Raw genomic sequence first — 22,805 nt, 5'->3', positions numbered from 1 at the left:
CAATCCCCCAAACCCAAGTATCCAAGTTACAAATATGGGTGTGGCAGTGGGCCCTGGAGATGGATCCTTAGGACTTGCCAGTCAGCCTAGCCAAGCCCCAAGCTAATGAGAGATCTATCTCAGAAAAAAAAAGCTGTTTCAGGGGATAGGAGGGAAGCTAAAAAGATAAAAAACATTTGCCACAAAGCCTGACGACCTGAGTTCAACACCCAAAACACACATAAAGGTGAATGGAGAGAAGTGATTCAGAAAGCTGTCCTCTGACCGCCACATGTGTGCAGCATGGCATACATACATACATACATACAGACAGACAGACAGACATACAGACATACATACATATAGGCATACAGACATACATACATATAGACATACATACATGCACACACCATATACCTACAATAAAAACAAATAAACAGAATTTGTTTTAAAAGTCAAGGTGAATGGTTAATGTGGAAATGATATTCGATGCTGTCCTTGGCATCCCCACAGGCATGCACACACACATGGGGGGACAGACAGAGAGGGAGGGGGTAAGGAGGGAGGGAGGGAGGGAGGGAGGGAGGGAGGGAGGGAGGGAGGGAGGGAGGGAGAAAGGGGGAGAGAGAGAATATACATTGAAGCTCTAACATCTAAACAATAGCTCCAGAAAGGGCAAATGGAAGAGAAACAATATTTTTAAAGATCACAAACATAACTGAGAATATCAGGAGTCCTCAGACTGATGGAATACACCAAATAAATGCAAGATAAATAAGAATAAATTCATGGCTAAAGATAGTACATAGAAACTGATAGCCAAAAACCAAAAAAATAAAAGGTTTCAAAGAATGCCCAAAAGAAGATAAAGACCTGCCTCCTATGAAACTACAAATGAACTAACTACAGACTTTCCATTAACAAGACTTGTCAAAACACAAAAGACTCACGGTATCAATGTGCGGAGGGAAAACCACTGTCAACCTGAAATTCTATGTCCTGTTTAGCAATCATTCAAGAGAAAACATGAAGTAGGGACATTTTCGGAAACATTAAGAACATATTTACTACTAATGGGCCGTTATTGAAAGAACTACTTAAGAATATTACTTAGAAAGAATGTGAAGTTCTCTGGAGGAGCCGCATGTGTATTAAAAAGCCTGACCTTGGCTGAACAGAACACGGGGTTTCTGGAGAGATGGGATATTTCAGGTCAAGAATCAAATTATTTTTGGTTACTATTTGTCCCTTTTTAATAGCCTACTTGTGACCTAAAACTTCTTGACTTTTAGATAAAATGCTTATAATACATTACTAAGCCTACCGTGCCGGGCTGGAGAGATGGCTCAGCGGTTAAGAGCATTGCCTGCTCTTCCAAAGGTCCTGAGTTCAATTCCCAGCAACCACATGGTGGCTCACAACCATCTGTAATGAGGTCTAGTGCCCTCTTCTGGCCTGCAGGCATACATGTAGACAGAATATTGTATACATAATAAATAAATAAATAAATAAATAAATAAATAAATAAATAAATAAATAAATATTTTTTTTAAAAAAAGCCTACCGTGCCTAGTTGCATGTTGACAGAAGGAAACTGAACCAATGCTGAGCAAAGAAATACAAAGAGCATACTGGTGAAAAACTACTCACTGCTTTTATAGGCTTAAGGTAGTTTGAAGCAAAATTAACATAAAAGAAACAATATCATGGAAGAGGCCACTAGAGTTAGGACTAAGCGTTCTAAAATCTCAGTCTTATTTAGGAGAATATGAATACAAATTTAATTCAGGTTTAACTAAACATGTATGTTAAAATATTAAGAGTAACCACACTTCTGACCCAATATAGAGAGAACAGTTGGCTCAAAAAGTGGAGAAATGGGGAGGCAGGAGACAATATGGTGCTTACCTGGAATAGATTGCAAGTGAAGACTGGAAAGGGAGACTGAAACAGGTGGTAAAGTTGTGAAAGCCCGATGTAGCTTGCTTGAAGGGGCAGTGTGAAACTACCGGGGGCTGCAGAGTTTGGGAAGCCCCAATCTTCTGTAGGATCTTGCACCTCCAGCCACCAACCCCTGCCCATATCCCACAGGCACTGAGGCAAAAGAAAGAGCCTTAAGGTTGCCCATTGTGATGCTGTCTTATGATGCAGGCTGCACAGCAATGGTGCCTGGGAGCAAGGCACTCCCCCAAGACCATTCCCATGTCCAGCAGAGAAAGTAAAGACAGCTGGTATTACCTTTGTCCACGTCTATCCTTAAGACCTGGGTGAAATCTCCCGGCAAGGGGGGCTAGGGGGTACCATATCCTACTTCAGGAGCGGGACAGGATTCCATAAAGGGACCAATAAAATAGCCAGAGGGGCAAGACCCCAGGACTTCAACATAAATCTAAGGTTTAATTAAAAAACAAACAGCATATTCTACCACTCCATCAAGCTAAAGAACTCGCAGGAACAGTAAGGCAAAATTCAAGGAAAAAGAGAAAACAAGAGGCTGTAAAAAAGAAACTTGCCAAGGCACAAATCAAAGAGGAGACTGAAAATTTTGAATGGAATAGGTTCTGCCTCCCGCTCAAATGCAAAATATCACTAAGAGAATTTGAAGCCTGAGGTACTCCGAGAGAAACCATAATGATGGGGTGGGGGGCAGCCCAACTCTTAACTGGATTAACTCAGATCCCAGCATTAAAGGCCTAGCAGAAAGAAAGACATGCCCATGCAAAACATAAAACTATATACCTCCATCTCTAGCATTGTACACAGTAAGTCAGGCTTGCAATGATTTATAAGAAAATTAAACCACAAGGCATAAGAGAACACAAAGAAACAAATGCTCAGAAAACATAAAGAGCCAGACATTAGGAGACACTGGGAATGGTTTACTGTTAAACAGTATGCTGGGGGCTCTGATCCCCCCAAAAAGAACAGCATGAAAAATCTGATAGTTAATTCCAGCAGAGAAATGGAAAGTGTGAAGAGGAATCCAATTGAAACTGCCACCGATGGAATGCTACCATGTAAGAGAGATGAGGGCTCACTGCAAGAGGCTCTCCGGCCTTGGCTCAACTCAGCCAAGGAAAGCTATTAGTGAACTTGAAGGGGAGAGAATAACGCCGGGGTGGGGGTAATAAGAAAGATCTATGGACAGTATCAAAGGTCCTGATACAATATAATTAGGATCGTGGAGAGAAGAGAGAAGAGGACAGAAGTACTTGAAGAAATAATGGCTAAAAATATCCCCCAAATGATCATAAGACATCTAACCACAAATTCTAGATAATCCAAGAAAAGAAAGACAAACAATAAAAAAAATACAAGAAATTACATACGCTTCTACATTAGCACCATAACTTAGTAACACTAAAGACTAAATTTCCAAAGCCTTCCCATTGCCATGCCTTTAAAGCCTGGGGCTGGAGAGATAGCTCAGTGGTTATAAGAGCAGTTACTGCTCTTGGAAATCACCTGGGCTGGGTTCCCAGGACCCATGTGACAGTTCACAATTGCCTGGAGTTCTAGTTCCAAACAGATCTGATACTTTCTGCTGGCCTCCATGGGCCCCTTGCATGCACATAATACTCAAAAACTCGCACAGGCACACATGCATACACATAAATTTAAAAAAAAATCGTATTTTTTTTAAAGGAAAGGTTTTCTCTCAATATGATTTACAGGTTATCAATTTGGTGTATAATGATCACCATTACACAATGCTCACTCTGCGTCCAAGTCTCCACTGTGTAACTTACCAGTCAAGCTTTGCCACAAGCCTATATCCCAGCAAGAGAGGCTGGGGTGCACATTTTCTGGTAAAGCATGGCAGAAGTCCATCTAACTAATGTATATCATAGCACATTAATTTGGTTAAGTCACTACATTCCCAGAGTGATGGCTCCCCCCACACCCCATTCTGAGACAGGATTTCTCTGGGTAGCCCTAGCTGTCCTGGAACTCGCTCTGTAGACCAGGCTAGCCTGCCTCTAGATACGCATAACTCTGCCTCCTGAATGCTGTAATTAAAAACGTGCTCCACCACCGCCTAGCCACAGAGTGGTTTTATGTGACAATATTTTACCTCGGTATGGTAAGACATCAAACTAATTTGCCAGTCTATAAGGCCTAAGTAGTAGCCTAGGAGTATGTGAAGACACATGATAAATAAGCAATATGGTCAACAAAAGACAGCTTCGTTCGATGGTAAAGGGGAGGAAGGGGGAGAAGGAAGGAGGGAGAGAGAGAGATGGGTTCGGAGAGAATTTATTATGAACGAGGAGGGCTCTGCAATTACATGAACTAGTATAATAAATCATGAAAAACTTCTTAAATGTCACTCTTACAGTTATCAGCTTTGGCCTTCCCATATGCTGCTCTAAAAACACAAGTGGAAAAGTTTGTGTACCCCATAGGGAGCCATTGGCACCTACTCATGTACCAACATGGGGTCAAGGATGGCACAATTGTGCCCATAGGCAGGTGACTAAAGAGGCATTTCTACAGGGGAAACAGAAAGGGACAGTCACTGGAGAGGCACTTAATACAGAGAGGCCAGCAAACAAGGTGGCCCTGGCATGAGGGGGATGGGAGAGGTCAGAAAAGAAGAAATGTCTCTGGAGCATTTCCTATGTGCCACATGCAGAGACTGCACTATGCCACCAGAGTTCACAGCTCAAAACACATACCAAGGGTTTGTCCATTTCCCTAAGATGCACCGCTATTTAAACTACCAGTTTTAATATTCATACATTCTCGAGCCACACTGAAAGAAAACCCCAATCCTAGGACAACGTGAGGCCCGCAGTACATGAATTCGCATCTTTGTTGCTGCTTTTGCAGTTCCCCAGGTTTTCATGTCTATTTGTAGACCCACGTCATGAATAAACCCTCTTAAGGCCCATTCTTTTTACTTGACATTGCTTGCCCTCTCTTAAGATTCTTTGCACCCACGCTCAAACCACTTTGTCCCTTATTTATTTTGCTTTAAGTCTGCCTAGGCCACTTTGTACCCTGCCTTTCCCTTTGAAGGTGCTGTAACCCAGTGCTTTGGTCACCGCATCTGGCCTCTCCTGCTGGCTTAGAGAACATCTAACCATTGCTTAGATTGATGTCAACATTCCCTCAGGTGCCTGCACATGAACAATGACATTAAAATACTCAAACTGTTACCCTAGCATAAGGTCATCCAAGAAAGTCTCCATTTCTTTTACCAACCCCGCACATAGAGAGACTTCAAAACACACCTCTAAATCAAGGATATTAACTCTGGAGACTAGAGAAACCACCGGGACAAAAACATTGGTTTCACGGGCTTAATTTGGAAAAGAGGCAATTATTTTCAAGTACATGCCGTGGGCTGAACGAAATTGGAAAAAAATGACATAAACCATTTTCCAACTCCAACACCAAGAAAAGGAGCAAGGGAGGGCCACCAACGAAGGTGGGAGGGAAGGCAGGCAGGCAGACTGAGCAGGTATAAGACAGTTCAATAAAGTCTAAGAGCTCATACCAAAAGTAAGCTAAGTTTAAGGCTACATTAAAATGTAGGTTGCAAAGGAAATCCTAGAAGGAGGAGGTGATTATGCTATTCTTTGCATATGTTGGTGGGGGGAAGGGGCAATAGCACCATTCAATACATATAGGCGCTAACAATTCTAAACTAAGGAAGACCTGAACCTTATGCAGTCAGCAAGGCAAACAAAATTTTTGCATGGCTGAAGATATCCTTAAAAAAAAATGTCGGGCATAGCAGTACATTCCTGTAACTCAAAAGTCATCCTTTGCTAAAAGCAAGGCTACTTGAGACTTTGTCTCAAAAAACATCTCCTAAACATGGTAGGATGCTTACTGTAGGAGAATGGAATAAATCAGGATACTCAAAATAGTACCTCTACAGAACTTGTGCATGCCTAAACTAACCTGAACACATAAAGTCGGGCACGTGTTATACGGCACCAATGAACGATACAGCGCGAGTGACCCGTGGCAGGTCCCAGGGAGGGTGGGAGACTGCGGGACCCAGAATGTGCCATGCAGAGAGAGCTTAGGGGGTATGAGGAAGAAGGCAGAGCTAGAGAGTTAGAGACAGAGGGAGAGTAAGAGGGAGAGGGACAGAGAGAAAGAAGGGGAGAGAAGAGAGAGAAGAGGAGAGGAGAGGGAGAGGCAGAGAGCTGCCTCTACAGAACAATAGCAGGGAAGAGAGAGCCTAGACCAGCCTGCCTCTGCAGAAGGGAGAAATTAGAAGTGGGAGGAGCTTGTCTTTTAAAGGGACAGTGTACTGACTGGGAAAGCCAGCATAATCATAACATGGACCTGGGGGATGGCTCAGTGGGTTAAGAGCATATGGCCTAAGTTCAGGTCCCCAGCATCCCTGTAAAAAGGCCAGGGGTAACCCTTCTTTCCCCTAACTTCACTGCTGCTGGGTGGGGATCTGGGATCATAGATAAGAAGACTGGATCGGGGGTGCTGGCCAGCCATGGTTAAGGTAGAGAGTGATAAAGCAGGATGCCAGAAATTCTCCTCTGGCTTACATCACACACTTACACATATGTATACACAGGAAAAGTAAAGAAGAATAAAAGTCTGGCACAGAAGAGTTTAATAGAAAAGACGAGGTCACAAAGGAATCAGGTTTGAAATGGTATTCCTCCTGAACAACATGAATAAAATCACCTAAAGACACTGTAAGAGCATAAAATAAACACGAACTAGGAAAAAAACAGCATACATGGTGAGAAATATTAAGCCAGATCCAAGACGTTGTATTTGGAAAGACAAAAGAATTCAAATTTAATGTTGATATTTAATAAAAATGCTTCATTAAGACATTAAATATCTTCAGCAGATAAATGGGGTGAGGGAGAACCAGGAGAGTTTTAAGTTTAAACAAGGGAGAGAGATGAAACTGTTAGAAAAAATATTTTAATTCAGTTATAAATAGAAACGACATTCCTATATAAGGTTAACAGCACGGTGAGGAAGGAAAGTAAAGGTAGTTTCTAAAAAAACAATGAAAAGAGTACCACAGATGACAATCAATCAAGGAAGCAGTTGCAAAAGTTCTAATGAAATGAGAAGAATATTTTAACTTGCAGAGATTATGACCTTTTTGACAAACTGTTAAGACTCCGTTGAGCTGCAATTCTGGGCTTTTGGCAGCCCTGCATTTCACATCACACCCCTGCTTAAAACTTCAATAGTTTCCCAGGAGACAGGGCAGGGGGAGTGGGACTACTAAAATCTTCAAGGTCTCACCTCTGTCTACTTGGGCTTGGGCTTTTCTCCTTTCTAGCCAGTTTAGAATTCTTCATTTTGGGGGGTGAAGGAGAGGTGAGACAGGGTTTCTCTGTGTGTGACAGTCCTGGCTGTCCTGGAATTCACTCTGTAGACCAGACTGACCACAAACTCAGAGATCCACCTGCTTCTGCCTTCCCTGGGGCTGGGATTAAAGGGGTGCACCTGGCTAGAATTCTTCCTTTCAAAATTACTTTTAATTAGCATAAAAACAGGCTGGAAAGATGGCTGAACAGTTAAGGCCCTCTGTTGACCTTGTAAAGGACCTGGATTCCTTCCTAGCATGGTGTCTCACAACCATCTGTAACTCCAGATTGAGGGAATCTGAAGCCCTCTTCTGGCACCAGGCACAAATGTGGTACACATACATGCAAAAACAAGCATACACATAAAATAAATAAAACAAAAAATTAGCATGCAAGGGCATTCGATATCACTGTGTTACTTTCTTTTGAGATGTTTTTAATTTTATTTTTAATTACATACATACATGGGGGTATGTGTTACATAGATGAGTGCCCAGGATTCCAGAAGAAGGGATGGGATCCCCTGGAGCTAGAGTTACAGGCTGTTTTGAGTCACCTGACATGAGTGTTAGGAACTGAACTGAAGTGGTATGTACTCTTAACCACTGAGCATCTCTCCAGCCCCTCATTTTATGGTATTTTCAAGCAATACAATCTTTTTAGTATATTCTCTTCCCCCTGTCTCCCCTTCTCCTTCTCACCCTCTTTCTACATCTTCTCCCCCCCCCCCCCCCCCGGTCAGGTCACATCTGTCCTTTTGCCCTTCACTACCCCTCATCAGCACCTTTTTACCTTCTCCAGGTCCCCTTTCTAGTTTTCCCCATTTATCCATTTATTTCCATACATAGACACATAACAAGGATTCAAAGACCTTGTTTGTCAAGAGCCTCTACGTCTCTCACTGTGCCTTGGGGTATTTGCACCTACTCTTCTGGAAAACTAGTCCCCCAATTAATAAGCCTTCTTAACGTTAGACTCACTTAAAAGTCACCTCAGGGTGGCCTTCCTAGCAACTCTCAGAATAGATTGTCCACCTTACCCATGCGATTTGTTCCTACAGGTGACTTCTTCACACCTCTGTCTCCAGCTCAAGACTAAACTCTTTTAATGAGAGGGCAGGGCCACTGTGGGTACTCATTAAGCATTTGTTAAATGAAGCAAAGACAGACTTCAGGATGTAAGAAAGGTTATTTTACCAACAACTGAAGCAGTATGAAATACCAATTTGCACAAAATTAACTTTTGTTTACCTCAATCAATTTCAATAAGCACAATTAAGCTCAGTCTTCTCAGTGACACTCCCTTGAGAAGCCAAGACCCTCACTGGTACATATCTTATCTTTTTCCATGAGTGCCTTTCTGTTAAGCACTCCCCTAGACACCCACCACCACACTTAAGTCTATGTTTAAAAATACCTTTGGAGGCTGCAGAGATGGCTGAGTGATTAAGAGCACTGGCTGTTCTTCCAGAAGACCTGAATGCAAATCCCAGCACCCATATGACAGCTTAAAATCATCCGTAGCTCCAGCTGCAGGGGATCTGATACCGTTTTCTGGTCTCTACTAGCGTGCATGTGATGCACAGACACATCAGTACACAAAATACCCATACACATAAAAATATATCTTTTTGTACATTCCTTTTCATAAACTCCAACGCTATTTCTAAAGAAAACCCTTTTCATGTGTGTACTATACAACTTTTTGAATCCAGTTGTGATATTATTACTAATAATTACTAGCAATTAAATCTGTATGTCCCACAAGAAACTGACAAAGCAGGGTAGTGTCTGGAAATTGTGGGTAAATTCTAGGGTATGTTTCATCTGAACCAAGTGACAATCTCTGAAAGATTCGACTTCGTCAATGTAAGGGTAATTCGGCAAATCCAATCCGACAAATTTTCTTCAACTCTCATCTGCCACCATTTTGGTAGGGGATAAGGATGTATGCATGGATACATGTTCTTGTGTACACATGTGTGCACCTAAGTGTTCACATATGTATGGAAGTCAGAGGTCAAAATCTGGTGATTTTCCCTACCATTTGGGACTTTATGAGAAAAAGTCTTTCATTGAATTTGGAGATCATTGATTCAACTAGACTAGCTGGCCCCAAAACATCTGGGATCAACCTGTTTCGATCCCAACACTACTCCAAGTTCTTCATTAAATTTCTATTTTTAATTGAAAATAGATTTTTTTCATACAATATATTCTTTTTTTTTCTTTTCGAGACAGGACTTCTCTCTGTAACAGCCCTAGCTATCCTCGAACTAGCTCTGTAGACCAGGCTGGTCTCAAACTCAGAGATCTGCCTGCCTCTGCCTCCAGAGTACTGGGATTAAAGGTGTGCACCATCACCACCCACCATATAATATGTTCTGATTACAGTCTCCTCTCCCTGAGCTCCTCCCAGATCCTCCCTACCTCCCTACCACTCAACTCCATACCTTGTTCTCTCTCATTAGAAAACAAATATCTAATAATAATAAAACAAAATAAAAACCAGGTTAGGGCAAAACAAACAGAAAAGGAGCCAAAGAAAAAAATTACAAGTAACACACAGAAACATACACATTTGAACACACAGAAAAGCCATAAAAACAAAATTGGAAACCAAAAGACCTATACAGTAAAAAAGAATGAATGAATGAATGAATACATAAATAGGAACAGACAGCATTATTAGATCCAAAAGCCATCTAGAAACTATGACTGAGTTCATTAAAAAAAAAAATGAGTGCTAGGGACTGATCTCAGATTCTCATGCCTGTATGGCAAGTATTTTACCAACTGGCCATCTCCCTAGCTCCATTTTCCACCATTTTTATCTGCCTATATGTCTAATCTGATTGGTAACAACTTCATTTTGCCAAGAATCTAACCTTTAGGCATAATACAAAGATCTATAACTGCAACTTACCTAAAATAATTTCAGGCAATCTTTTTTTTTTTTTTAATGGGCTAGTGAGACGGCTCAGCCAGTATAAGTGCTTTCCACCAAGCCTGACAACCTGAGTTTAATCCCCAAAACCCAAACAGTAGAGTGAGGAACCAACCTCAGAAAACTGCTCCTTGACCTCTACACATTTGATGTGCATGTGCATGCATATACACAGTCACGAAGAATCTTTATAAATATTTATCTAATGATAAATAAATAAGGGCTGGAGAGACAGCTTTGTGGTTAAGAGAGAATGCTGCTCTTACACAGAACATGGGTTCAATTCCCAGCACCCACATTCTAGCCCTAGGAAACCAATTCCTCTGGCTTTCTCGGGCATCTATATTCATGTACTGAAATACAAACACACATACACACACACAATTGAAAAGTAAAATGTATATTTCAAGAATAAATAATTTAAAAACATGTTCATCTATGTTTTATTAGCTCCCAGAAACCTGTTTTCTTGCTCTGAAAAATCACTAGCTATCTAAATCTATTGCACAACTGGAAAAATGGCTCAGCAGTTAAGAACACTTGTTGATGCTCCTGCAGAGGACCCAGGGTCCTTTTCCAGCACCCATATTAGGTGACTCACAGCTGCTTGCAACTCCAGTTCTAGAGGATCTGGTGCCCTCTTCTGGATTCTGCAGCCACTGTATACACAGGGCACACTTAGGAGCCCCCAAACACACACATTCAAAACATAAAACAAGTTATTTCCAAAACTCACTTCACATGTTACTATTTGATATTTGATATCAAAAAAGAAACATATTCATAACTGTTAAAAATAAAAATCAATACTATTTCAAACCAGTTATGACTGCACTGACAGTAGGCTATTAATATAGGCCAGCATTGTTTGTCTAATATGTTATTGCAAATCCAAACACAACCTACCATACAGAGTTACTGATTTACCTGCCTAGCACTTCTGAGGGTCACTTTCCCACAAGAACTGTTTATATAAAAGTTAGACACCACTTTCTAAATACTTTCAACCAAACCATTACCCTTTATTATGGGTATGCAAAAGATAACACATAAACTATCCTACGAGCAGTCCCCACCAACACCATCAACACACTAGGCAAAAACCAATACCTCACAATGTGGCAGAAGTTAGCCATGCTGTACAATTTTACCATAATCTATGCTCGCAACCTGGCTTTACTCTCCACATAAATGATAACTGAGAAGAAAATGCTGCCAGTAAGAAAGCCATGCCTAAATTCCACCACAACTCAGTGTGAAGCAACACAGAAAGTAGAAAATGTTTGGGTATCTGAATACAATGAAGGTTGCTCTACAGCAAGTGCAGCAGAGACGATCTGTCAAGGACAATCGGAGCTCAAGAGCTCAAATGGTAAACTCAGCAATATCACTGCTCAGTATCAAGAAAACCAATTATTCTGCCTATCTATCTTACATCTGAAAGTGAGTTTTCCTTATCCAATAACTGTACAATTTCCCTCAATTTATTTTCTATGTATCTCTAATATTATCACTAAGAACAATGTTATTTAATTCATTAGCAGATAGAATGCTTGCCCAGCTTGTTGAGAGCCTAGATTTGATTTCCAGCACCACATAAATAGGGTGGTACACATCTGTAATCCCAGCACCCAGAAGAAAAAGAGCTGAAGCCCAGCTCTGGCTACACAGAGATTTAATAACCAGCCTGGGCTACATGATACCCTAGTTCAAAAAATAATTAATAAAATAAACCCACAAAGACAAGGCAATTTGTGCCATTTGTAATATGGTCCTTCATATTCTACTAAGGATCATGCTTGGGCAAAGACTTGAAACAGGTCTGATGGGTGGCTCAGGAGGTAAAGGTATTTGCCACTAAGCCTAATGAATTCAATCCCCAAGACCCACACAGTGGAGGAGAGAACTGATTCCTGAAGGTTGTCCTCTGACCTTCACATGCATGTTCACATATTCACAAATACACAGAAATACACACACACATGAAATAATTAAATGTAATAAAATTTACAATGGAAACACAAGAATTGTGATGTGTAAGAAGTTGTGTTTTGAAGGCATCTTTAAGAGGTTACTGGTGTCTGGTGACTAGGAGGCCTAGCTGAAGCAGGTAAATGAGGTTACAAAAACCATTTTTGAAGGAGAGTTGGTTTTTTAAATGTTTACTAGCATACTTTTACAGGAGACAAATTTGCTGGGTGTGGTTGTTCACGCCCTTAATCCAAGCACTTGGGAGACAGAGGCAGGTGTACCTCTGTGAGTTCAAGGTCAGCCTGGTCCACAGAGATAGTTCCTGGACAGCCAGAGTTACACAGAAAAAAGTCTGCCTTCCAAAAAATAAAATTGTTAAACTGTATGTTGGAAAGCTGTACTCTGTGATGTGGGAGGATCTTCTGTCTATGTGTTACTTTCACTGGTTAATAAAGAAACTGCCTTGGCCTTTTGATAGGGCAGGATTTAGATAGGTGGAGTAGACTAAACAGAATTCTGGGAGAAAGAAAGCAGAGTCAGGCAGATGCCATGATTCCCCTTCCCGAGACGGATGGTGGTTAGAATCTTCCCGGTAGCCACGACCCCGTGGTGATACATAGATTATTAGATATGGGTTAAAGCAAGATGTGATAGTTAGCCAATAAGAGACCAGGCAGTGTTTAAATGAATACAATTTGTGTGTTGTTATTTCGGGTGTTAAGCTAGCTGGGTGGGATGAAAAGCAGGCCTGCTCGCCTCATCACTACAACTCTGTAGAGAAATCAACAAAAATTGTCAAGGCTCTATCTATGCACAACATCCCTTTGCTTTTGCCAAGATTTCTGGTCCTGAGACTCTATAATATTCATCTCTAAATGACAAAAGTGATTTTTATCATCTTAAAAACAAAGATGACACGTTTTCTTCTTTCACATGAATCTCTAAGTGTTCTTTGAAACTAAGCTTCAACAATTCGGCTCTCTTAATGATTGATGGGTCTTGGTTTAAAAATAATGTAGCTGGTGATATGGCTTAGCCCATTAAGGTACTGGCCACCAAGCCTGACAACCTGAGTTCAATTCCTGAGGCCTACATGGTATAAGTAGAGAAGAGACTCCTGCCAAGTTTCCTCCAACCTACACACAAATGCCATGGAATGTGTATGACCACCTACTCCCCACCCACAAAATAAATAAATGTAAAAATCTACCTTTTAGGGCTAGAGAGGTGGCTCAGAGGTTGGGCGCACTGGCTGCTCTTCCAGAGGGCCTGAGTTCAATTCCCAGCAGCCACATGATGGCTCATAACCATCTGTAATGAGATCTGGTGCCCTCTTCTGGCATGGAGGTGTACATGCAGGAGGAATATTGTATACATAATAAATCTTTTAAGAAAACAAAACAAAAAAACCTAAAACTACCTTTTAATAAAGGTCATATGGCTAGTTTTAAACTCACTATGTAGCTACAGACCTTGATGATTTAATGTTCATGTTTCCCAAGTCCTGGGATTACAGGCATGCGCACCATGCACAGTTTATGGAGGGTTAGAACTTGGAGCTTCCCGAAAGCTAGAGAATACAGATCTATGCCACCACCTCCAGTTTCGTGGTGCTGGGAATCCAACCCATCGCTTTGTGAAAATCTGGCAAGAAATCTACCGAAATTGCTACATCTCAGGCCCAAAATTCTATTTTCAACAGAAAAGATTTCATTAGAGTTCAATATCTGTTTATTAAGGAAGAAGAATTACTCCAGGAGTGGTGGCACATGCCTTTAACTCCAGCACTCAGAAGGCAGAGGCAGGAGGATCTCTGTGAGTTCAAGGCTGGCAGGGTCTACTGAGAGAGTTCCACATCAGCCGGGACTGTTACACAGGGAAACCCTGTCTCAGAGATGGCTCAGTGTTTGGAAGGGCTTGCTGCTCTGTTCTTCCAGAAGACTAGAGTTCAGTTCCCAGCACCCTATCAGGCAGTTTCTCTAACTCTAGCTCCAGGGATCTGGAAACTTTCTTCTGGCCTCTTAGATAACCACCAACACATACACATAAATTAAAAAAAAAAATAAACAAGAATAATGCACCTCTTTAAACTTTACCTCTCAATTTTATTTTACTTTAAGTCATTATAATTACTAAAAAGATGTACATCTGTAAATTATAACAGCTGCCACTTCAAAAGTACATCTAGCCAGGCCTGGTGGTTCGAGCCTGTAATTGCAGCTATGGGCAAAATTCTGCATCAAGGCAAGAAAAGATTGTTCAAGTCCTGCCTGGGATACAAAGGGTGAGTTCAAGGACCACCTGGGTAACTTACTGGGAGCCTGAATTGAGGAAGAAAGGGGGGACTGGGAGGATACTACTAGGATTACAGCTAGTAGTAGAGAGGTTGCTTAGAATGTGCAATACCCTGGGTTCAATCCCTAGCAACACATACACATAAAGACAAAACTGAATTCAGCGGGTATCCTCAAAGCTTTTATTAGTATAGTAAATTTAATCAGACAGTGAAAAGCTACAACGAATACGCATAAACATGAAGCACCCAGTGTTTAACTGAAACAATTATCTCATTTTGGACATATATAATTACATGTATGACTTTCATTTATGAAGGAATCAAACCAATGAGGCTGTGTTGCAAAAACTCGATACTTCTGGTTGTCCTAACCAGCATCCTTGATAGATCCAGTCCCCTATGTCACAAAACACCAGGCAGCCTTCCCAATGAGGCCCATCAAACCCAGAAAACAAATTTATACATCCAGGACTCCCCAGGCACAACGTAAAGAATGAACTCAAAACAGGCTTTAGGAACCACACTCTTATAGAGAAGCAGAAAACAGGGCTTGGGAAAGTACAATTTCAAGTCAGACCGGTTTGGATGGCAATTTTGCCTCTTCTGCTGACTAGCTAGCTAATATGTGCAAATTATTTTTGCACCCCGTCTGACATGTACATGAGAAATAAGGAAAATATCTACCTTGGAGAAAGGCTGTGAGCACACGTGCATACGTGTGAATAAATAATTTGCCACAGCATCTGGTATGCAGAAAGGTCCAATAGGCATAGCACTGTGAGAATTACAGAGCAGACTATACAAAAGAAAGACTGCACCCAAAACTTGACTCTGATAAGAACGACCCCCAAAACAAATGTCTTTATGTAAAAACCTTAATTCAAAGTGTTAACAAATTTCCAAGAGCCTGGTCCATTTAACCCAATAAATAATTTTCTGTTAATTCCCAAACCTGAAATGTTTAACTGATAAACATCTCTTTAAACAGAAAAGTCCTTGGTCCCGGTTTTCATAGACACAGACAGAACTGCCTCCCAAATTCCTATCTCCGAATGAAGAAATGTAAAAACTCTAATGAGAAATGAGACCCAATCTTTGAGTAAATCACTAACACATTCACTGCTCCATATAAAGAAAAAAATCTCAAAAATATAAAAAATTAAATCTAGATCAAGCATAGTAGCTCATGCCAGCAATCCCAGAACCTAGGAAGCTAAGGCAGGGTATTGCTACAAGTTCCAGGCCAGCCTAGGATACATAGTGAGTTAGTTCCAAGCTAACCTGAACTAAAAATGAGACCCTATCTAAAAACAAAAAATAAAAATCCAAATGCCAAAAGTGTGAATAATCAAAAAAAATATCAATGTTGAGTTTCAGATTGGAAGCAGAGTGGATACTCTACAGAGAGCTGAAACGCTGACTATTGTCCCACTCCACTTGGATCCAACACTGGGCGGGCCATGTACTCTTCTTCTGAGTCACATCTCCAGCTCTAAATATTGTCTTTTGATGGCATTATTGTCCTAACGGACACAATTATCAGATGGTAAGCAACCTCTGACATTTTATCTTCTCCTCTGTCAAGGAATTTGATGTTGCCAAGAATAAAACCTTAAGATCTAAAATTATCTGATTCTGAGTGAAATCTTTTCTAGTTAGAAAACAGCTAAATACTTCAAATCTTGCTGCTTTTGTACTAAAGTTAAGGATTATATAAAAGATCTCCCTCCTGTTTCAGATCTATGCAAGTTGATTGCTTTGTTCATTGTAAACGCCTCATGCTATTATCTGACATCAATTTGTTATACTGGAGTATCACACTCTCACATTAACTGCCAAAAAATGCAATTTTATATTAGCACACCTTCAAAAAGCCAAACACTAAAAATTCTACTAAAATAAACCCACCAAAACTGTCAAAATGGAAGAAGGAAAAAGATGAAATTTTAAGCAGGTAAGAAAATATTCCCATGCTTGATTCTTTACAAATTTTCTACCAGATTATTTCTCAGCTATACCTCAACTTGCTATTATTAAGAAAACTGAAACGCAAATTCTACTGAAAGAGGAGCTGCTGTCACTTCCAACAATTCAACTGTGGCTGAGAATCTCTCATAGATTTTTAGCCACTGTGAAGAAACGGGTTGGGGGGAAATGCATACTGATAGGAATTTCTCCACCTCTGTAGTTAAGGTTTGTAGTATAAGAATACTGCATCTCTAAAACAGAAAATGTCCCGTAAAGTCTGGTTCTTCTCAAATGTAGAATATCTGGGACAGAATACATTTAATTCGCAGTCAACCTTCTATTATTTCTATAAGATGGCCCTTCAACTTCTCTCAATAGAAACCTTTCCTTTATAAAACCCCAGGGAGCAGAGTAGATATCTGTGACTTAAATAACTCCAAGAACATATAATGGTAGATTTAATTAGGACCCTTGCATAAACAAAAAAAAAGAATCAAAACCATGGGGGGGGCTTTAAGAAGTCCCTAATCTTTAATAAATTATAAGATTGAGCAATGACAAAAGCAATGCTCCCAGTGGAAGGGATTTTATTTCTGAATAATTTTTCTAATACATCAAGTTATTTTTACTTAAAAAATTAGGCTTAGGGGCTATGCTAAATCAACACAGTAAGAACAGTAAACTGTTTCTATTTCTACCTATCAAATGAAGCATTGCACTGATTATGTTTAAAAGGCAAGCCAACTCAAAAGGATTTGATGCCCTTTCCAAGACAGAAGCCCTCTTCCCAAGTACTCAGAAATGGCGGATTATTAATCACTCTTGGAATGGTTAACTTTATTTAGTATGCCTCTTTTGGAGTTATATTCTTTAATGCAGCCAAATGGTATTTTTCTCCCTAATTAGGTTCCCCTGTACTTGTGCAATGCCCAGCACACACAATGTTGGCAGCATTAGTTCTACAGCTTCTCTCTTCTGGTTCCTTCTCCCCTCACCTACCCTCTTTACCCACCCCCCCCGATACCCCCCAAAAAGATTTCCTTCCCAAATGTTCTCCTCTCTGCATTTGTCGACAGAAACACCCACTGGTGGTGTCAAACTGGTAATACTGCTGCAGGCTTCCTTACTCCCGTTCTAGCATTAATGCCAAAAAAAAAAATGCTCCAACCTAGAATAGTACTTTTAATAAAGAATTGAAAATGCTTCCTAGGTACTCAAATACCATCTTCTCGGAAAGATGGAGGCCTTTTATGTTTTTATTATTAATGAATCCTAGTTGGGTTGTTAAATGTAAGATCATACTCTCCCTTTCAACACAAGATATACAGGGATAAGGAAACATAGCCTCTTCACATTTTAAGAAAATATTTTAAAATACTTAAAAGAATTAAAAATGAATTTATATTTAAATATTAGGCACTTTGTAATTCCAAAGTGTCACCGGTAAAAAAATCTCTCTCTCTCTCTCTCTCTCTCTCTCTCTCTCTCTCTCTCTCTCTCTCTCTCTCTCCCTCTCCTCTCTCTCTCCCTCTCCTCTCTCTCTCTCTCTCTCTCTCTCTCTCTCCTCTCTCTCCCTCTCTCCTCCTCCTCCTCTTCTTCTTCCTCTCTCTCTCTCTCTCTCTCTCTCTCTCTCTCTCTCTCCCTCCCTCCCTCCCTCCCTCCCTCTCTCCCTCCCTCCCTCTCCCTCTTTGTAACCCTACAGCAAGAAAGAAATTAGCTGAAAGTGTTCCAGCAGATGTTACCTAAAACCCTAATCCTATATCCTATACATATTTATGCCTCCTGTTTTCACTCAAATGCTCTCAGACAAATTAATTTGTGTAATCTTTTATATTGCCTACATAAGCATTACATTTAAACATGCCTAAATCAGATGCGTGGAAAGAAATTATTCTGTGTCAATACTTTCTAAAATCAGCTTAAATTTCAGCCAATTAAAAATAAATTGTGTTAATAGAATATTGATCTGCAACTATTTAAATATCACAGCATCCTTCTAGTCTGTCTGGAGAGACACTAAGGTTAGGCTTTTCTTATTCAAGCATCTGTGCCATACCACTCAAGTGAAGCGAAAAAAAAAAAAAAAACCTCAAGAAAGATCTGCTTTAACACTGAAATCTGCCCAGGTTATTTTTTACCCCAACGTGGGCACAAAAAGAAGAAGAAGAAGGAGGAGGAGGAGGAGGAGGAGGAGGAGGAGGAGAGAGAGAGAGAGAGAGAGAGAGAGAGAGAGAGAGAGAGAGAGAGAGAGAGAGAGAGAGAGAGAGAGAGAGAGAGAGAGAGAGAGAGAGGAAAAAAAGAAAGAAAAGAAAGAAAGAAAAAGAAAAAAAAAACCGGGTCAATTTGAGAAAGACCTGTTCATTTTGGCAGACGGTTCTAAACCCCAGGATTCAATTTCTATGAAGGTCCAAAGGGTAGGAAGGTCTGAGAAGGGGTCAATTTCTGCTTCCCTGCCAGCATGCCAGTCGTGAACTTCACAGCAACGCCTGAAAAACTTGTCCCGTGGAAGGTGGCGGAAACCTGCGGGGCTGCAGGCAGGGCGCTCGCCCACCCTCCCGGGCAGCCAAGGTCAGAAGGACCGGGGTTCTGAGTCGCAGCTGCTGGCGGGTCCGGGCTCTTTAGGAACTTGGGCGGGGGTTTGGAGCCCTTTTCAGTGCTAGCGCAAAAGGGTTTCCCCTCGTTGCAAGCCCCGAAGAGCCGTGGCCACGGGAATAGTGGGGTGGGGACACCGCAGACCTGCAGCAGAGGGGAGCCCCGCCGGGTCCAGCCTCGACTCACTGTCCCTCTAGCATAGCCCCTCTGTCTCCCAGCTCCAAAAATCGCAGTCCCAGCCCTACCGGGAAGCCCCTCGAGACGCGTGGTGGGTCATCTAGAGAGACTCCAGCTTGGGACGTCCTCGGCTCGTCGCCCCGTTGTGGAGGGACCGGTGCCGGTGCCCCTTCTGTCACTCTCTTGAGTGGACCAACTGAGTTCTCTCTAGGGACAAACTGGTGGACACACCGCCAATGTGAGACGACCTGACGGGCGGACGCAACTACTCACCGTGCCGAGTCTCCCACCTCTACTGGGGAACTGGGGAAGCCTCCACTCCCGCGGCAGCCGTCACCGCTTTACCTTCCCTAGCGGCAGAGACAAGTAATCGAAACCTCCGGCCCCGCCCTCTTGCCGGAGCAAACGCGCAGCCTAATTTGCTGTTTACCACGCCCCCGGTCTGCCCATTTGAACCAATGGACAAGTTCCTCTCATCCAGCTAGGTCCCGCCTTGGCCCCGCCTACTTCTGATAGGCGCCAATGAAGAGAAAGCGCTCGTGCTCGGGTTCGGGCTCGCGCGTCCCGCCCACGCTGCTCGTTCTCGAATCCCCGAAATCCTAGAACGCGGGTTTCTTGTACTTGCTCTCTGCTACACGAACGCGCTTGTGCGCGCTCGCGACGCTCCTCCTGGCGCACCAGGTTTGGTTGCTCAGCCAGGCTATTGCAACCTGGGCTGCGAGGATGGAAGGGGCGGTGCTCGAGCTGGGAGTTTACTTGGCGAGGGGGAAGTGAGGGAGGAATGGAGGGGGCGCGGAATCGTGACAGAGAGGGGTGGATGCGAGGGTTGAGGCGGGGTGAGGAGGCCCGGGAATCCACCTGTCACTGCGGTGGAAAAAGAAAGGGGGAATCCTGCCTGCAGCGCAGTTATCCTCGCCTCCCTCCCTGGAGACCCGTGCGCGGAGTGGGCGGAGGGCGGGGAGCACATTTCGGGCGGGAGCCCGGGCACTGCTTGAAAATAAAGGACGAGGGTTGGCTCATCTCGGTCGTTGGTTTAGAAAAAAAATGATAACAAAGTCTATTGCTGCTCCCTAACTGTTGCAGCCGTGCGTGCACGCGCGCGCAAACACATTCTTATGCACGTTCATCTAGCAGCCTGCGATCCCTTGGGGTGACTTAAGAGCAAAGAACTGGCAGCAAGAGGATTCCTTACACAGCAGCTAGACGTGTGCAAACCGCGGCGGCAGCGGCTGCGGCATCAACCCACAACTCTACTCCAGTCCGATGCTCTGCTTTACAAGATTCCCCAGCTGGTAAAAAATAAATAAATAAATAAAAATAAGGTAATGAAATCATTGTCGGGCCAGTAGAAATATAAAAATCTTAATAACCACTGTGGATCAGGTTTTCAATGAGAATGAATAGGGGATGAGATACAGATATAGTCCCAGTGCACTTTAAAAAAATAAAAAAAGAAGAAATGATTTTGTTAAAGACATTGCAGACAAATCTATGAAAAGCTGCATGATGATTTTGAAACACTTTTTAAAAGAAGAGAGTAAGGATAAGGGTTTTCTGGGTTTTAGGAAGGGACAGAAAATAGGTAGTGTATGAGGTCGAAGATGCCACCAAATAAGAAATAGCGGTTTGCAACAGGAAATAGATATCTTGGATAAAATCTATTTAATCTACTCTTGTCTTGAATCTGGTAATGACAGGTAGCTATGTAATGGATTTATCCACTCGATTCCAAGTCAATAAGATTTTCTTTTTCATAGCATGGTGAATATTTCATAAGCAATTGAAGGCATCTACTTTCTCAGGAAGCATATTAGCCAATTTTCCAGGTAGGAGCGGTGGATTAACAATGAGGTGAAAATGGAGTCAGGCTCTGCAGAGGCTCCTGCCTCCTCCAGTTGCAAAATAACAGTGCTGTGACCTCATGCTTCACTTTCAGCCACGTGGAGCCAGGATTCCTGAGACAATCGCTGCATTATCACCCCCTGTCAATGCCTTTGTACTAGAAATTTCAGTAGCATTGCCTTGGAATCAAATATAGGATGGTTTATCTGAATAGACTGAGAAGAAGGGGAAAAAAGCAGAATGCCAACAGATTTAAGTTCCGTGTCATTTTACGTAGCTATATTACATGTTTTCCAGGGTGTGATACCATGGGCAAACGCAGCCTTTCACTGAGGAACATTTGCTTCGATTTGGTTTTCAGCACTGGTCTGTTGCATCCACATCCAGTTCAGTTAATTCTTCTTTTGAGAGAAAACTAGACATTTTAAGTGTTTTTAAGAAATACCATGCTGTCATTTACCTGAGGTCTTTTCTTATGTTAAAAGAGCAGTAATAATTCCCCGCGAATGCCTGCTGCTCCGTTAAAAAATTCTACAGATATTTAAGGCTGGCAGAGAAAATAGAGGCTGCTTCCATAAATTTGAATTTTAGATAAACAACAAATAACTTTTGATACGTGTATTTTTATCCCAAATACATTCAGGACAAGGCTAGAAGAATGAGGAAGCCTTTTAATCCCTGTCCAAAAAGAAGCTTATGAAATGCCCTTCTGTGCAAACTAAACACATGTGTAGGCCTTGTCTGGAGAAACTGAAATTCACATTACAGTGGGTATCCTCTGTTTTTAGTTGCTCCACTGGACAACCCAATACTGTTAGACACATTATGTCTAATTCTCACATAGCTCAGCAAGAGTATCCCCGCTTCCAGATGGAGAGCCTGCTTCAGAGCCTCCTCAGCATCTATTTCTTCCCTCTCCCCACTGTTTGCAGATATCCAGCCCCTCCACACAAATTCATCTCACTCAATCCATATGTGGCTTGATTAGCCTGAAAGAAAAAAGCTTCGCATCCCATGGTTTGAAAGAAAGATTTTCCCCCTTATACCTTCTGGATGAACAACAAACTTAAATACCCCAAATACCACAGGCAGCCATTTTGAGAGCCCCCTTAAGCCAAAGCCTACACACTAATTAAGGTCAAGTTTACAAAAGACGCAAAGGGAAATTAAAATGTAGGTTTTTGATAACACGAACATTTATGAACTACCCATGAGGGCCTAAGCTTCATGATACAGCCTGGGTCCACTGCAAGGCAGAAGAATCAACCCAATGGGTGAATTGCTAGTGCTCGTAGGCAGAAGGGCACATCAGTAAGTGCCCTGTTCAGAGTGCAAATCATGCCAAATCTTACATCGTTTTCTTAGAAGTTTATGACACATAAACAAAATAGGGTATGGTGGCACACCTGGGCAATGCCAGCACTTGAAAAGCAGAAGCAGGGGGATCACAAGTTCAAGGCCACTCACTATCTCCATAGGGAGTTCCAGGTCAGCCATGGCTATACAGGTGAGACCTTGTCTCAACAAACAAAACAAAAACTAAATATAAAGTTTATGCTATTTAGATGTCGTTTTAGAAATTCAAGTCCAATACTTTAAGCTTTTGAAGTCTCCATCTTTGTTCTCTAGGCACTAAGTTTAGCCACAAATAGTGTGGAAAGAACATGAATGCCGGCCTCAACACCCTGATGTTCTTCTAGACCTTTAACACACCATCTTAA

General features: G+C 41.9%; 1 protein-coding gene across 2 annotated transcripts in view; it reads right to left on the bottom strand.

The window, feature by feature from the left end:
* Cdkl5 (cyclin dependent kinase like 5) overlaps positions 1 to 19,616 on the bottom strand; it is a 209,579-nt gene extending 189,963 nt beyond the window's left edge. For both annotated transcript variants that reach the window (XM_057759435.1, XM_057759436.1), the window contains exon 1: positions 19,516 to 19,616. The gene's annotated coding sequence lies outside the window, so the exon portion shown is untranslated. The remainder of the gene's footprint in view (positions 1 to 19,515) is intronic.
* Positions 19,617 to 22,805: the final 3,189 nt, after the last annotated feature.

Source organism: Chionomys nivalis, chromosome X (assembly GCF_950005125.1).
Source record: "Chionomys nivalis chromosome X, mChiNiv1.1, whole genome shotgun sequence".
NCBI lineage: Eukaryota > Metazoa > Chordata > Mammalia > Rodentia > Cricetidae > Chionomys > Chionomys nivalis.
Note: the sequence above shows the minus strand (reverse complement) of the source record. Positions and strands in the feature narration are given on the sequence as shown.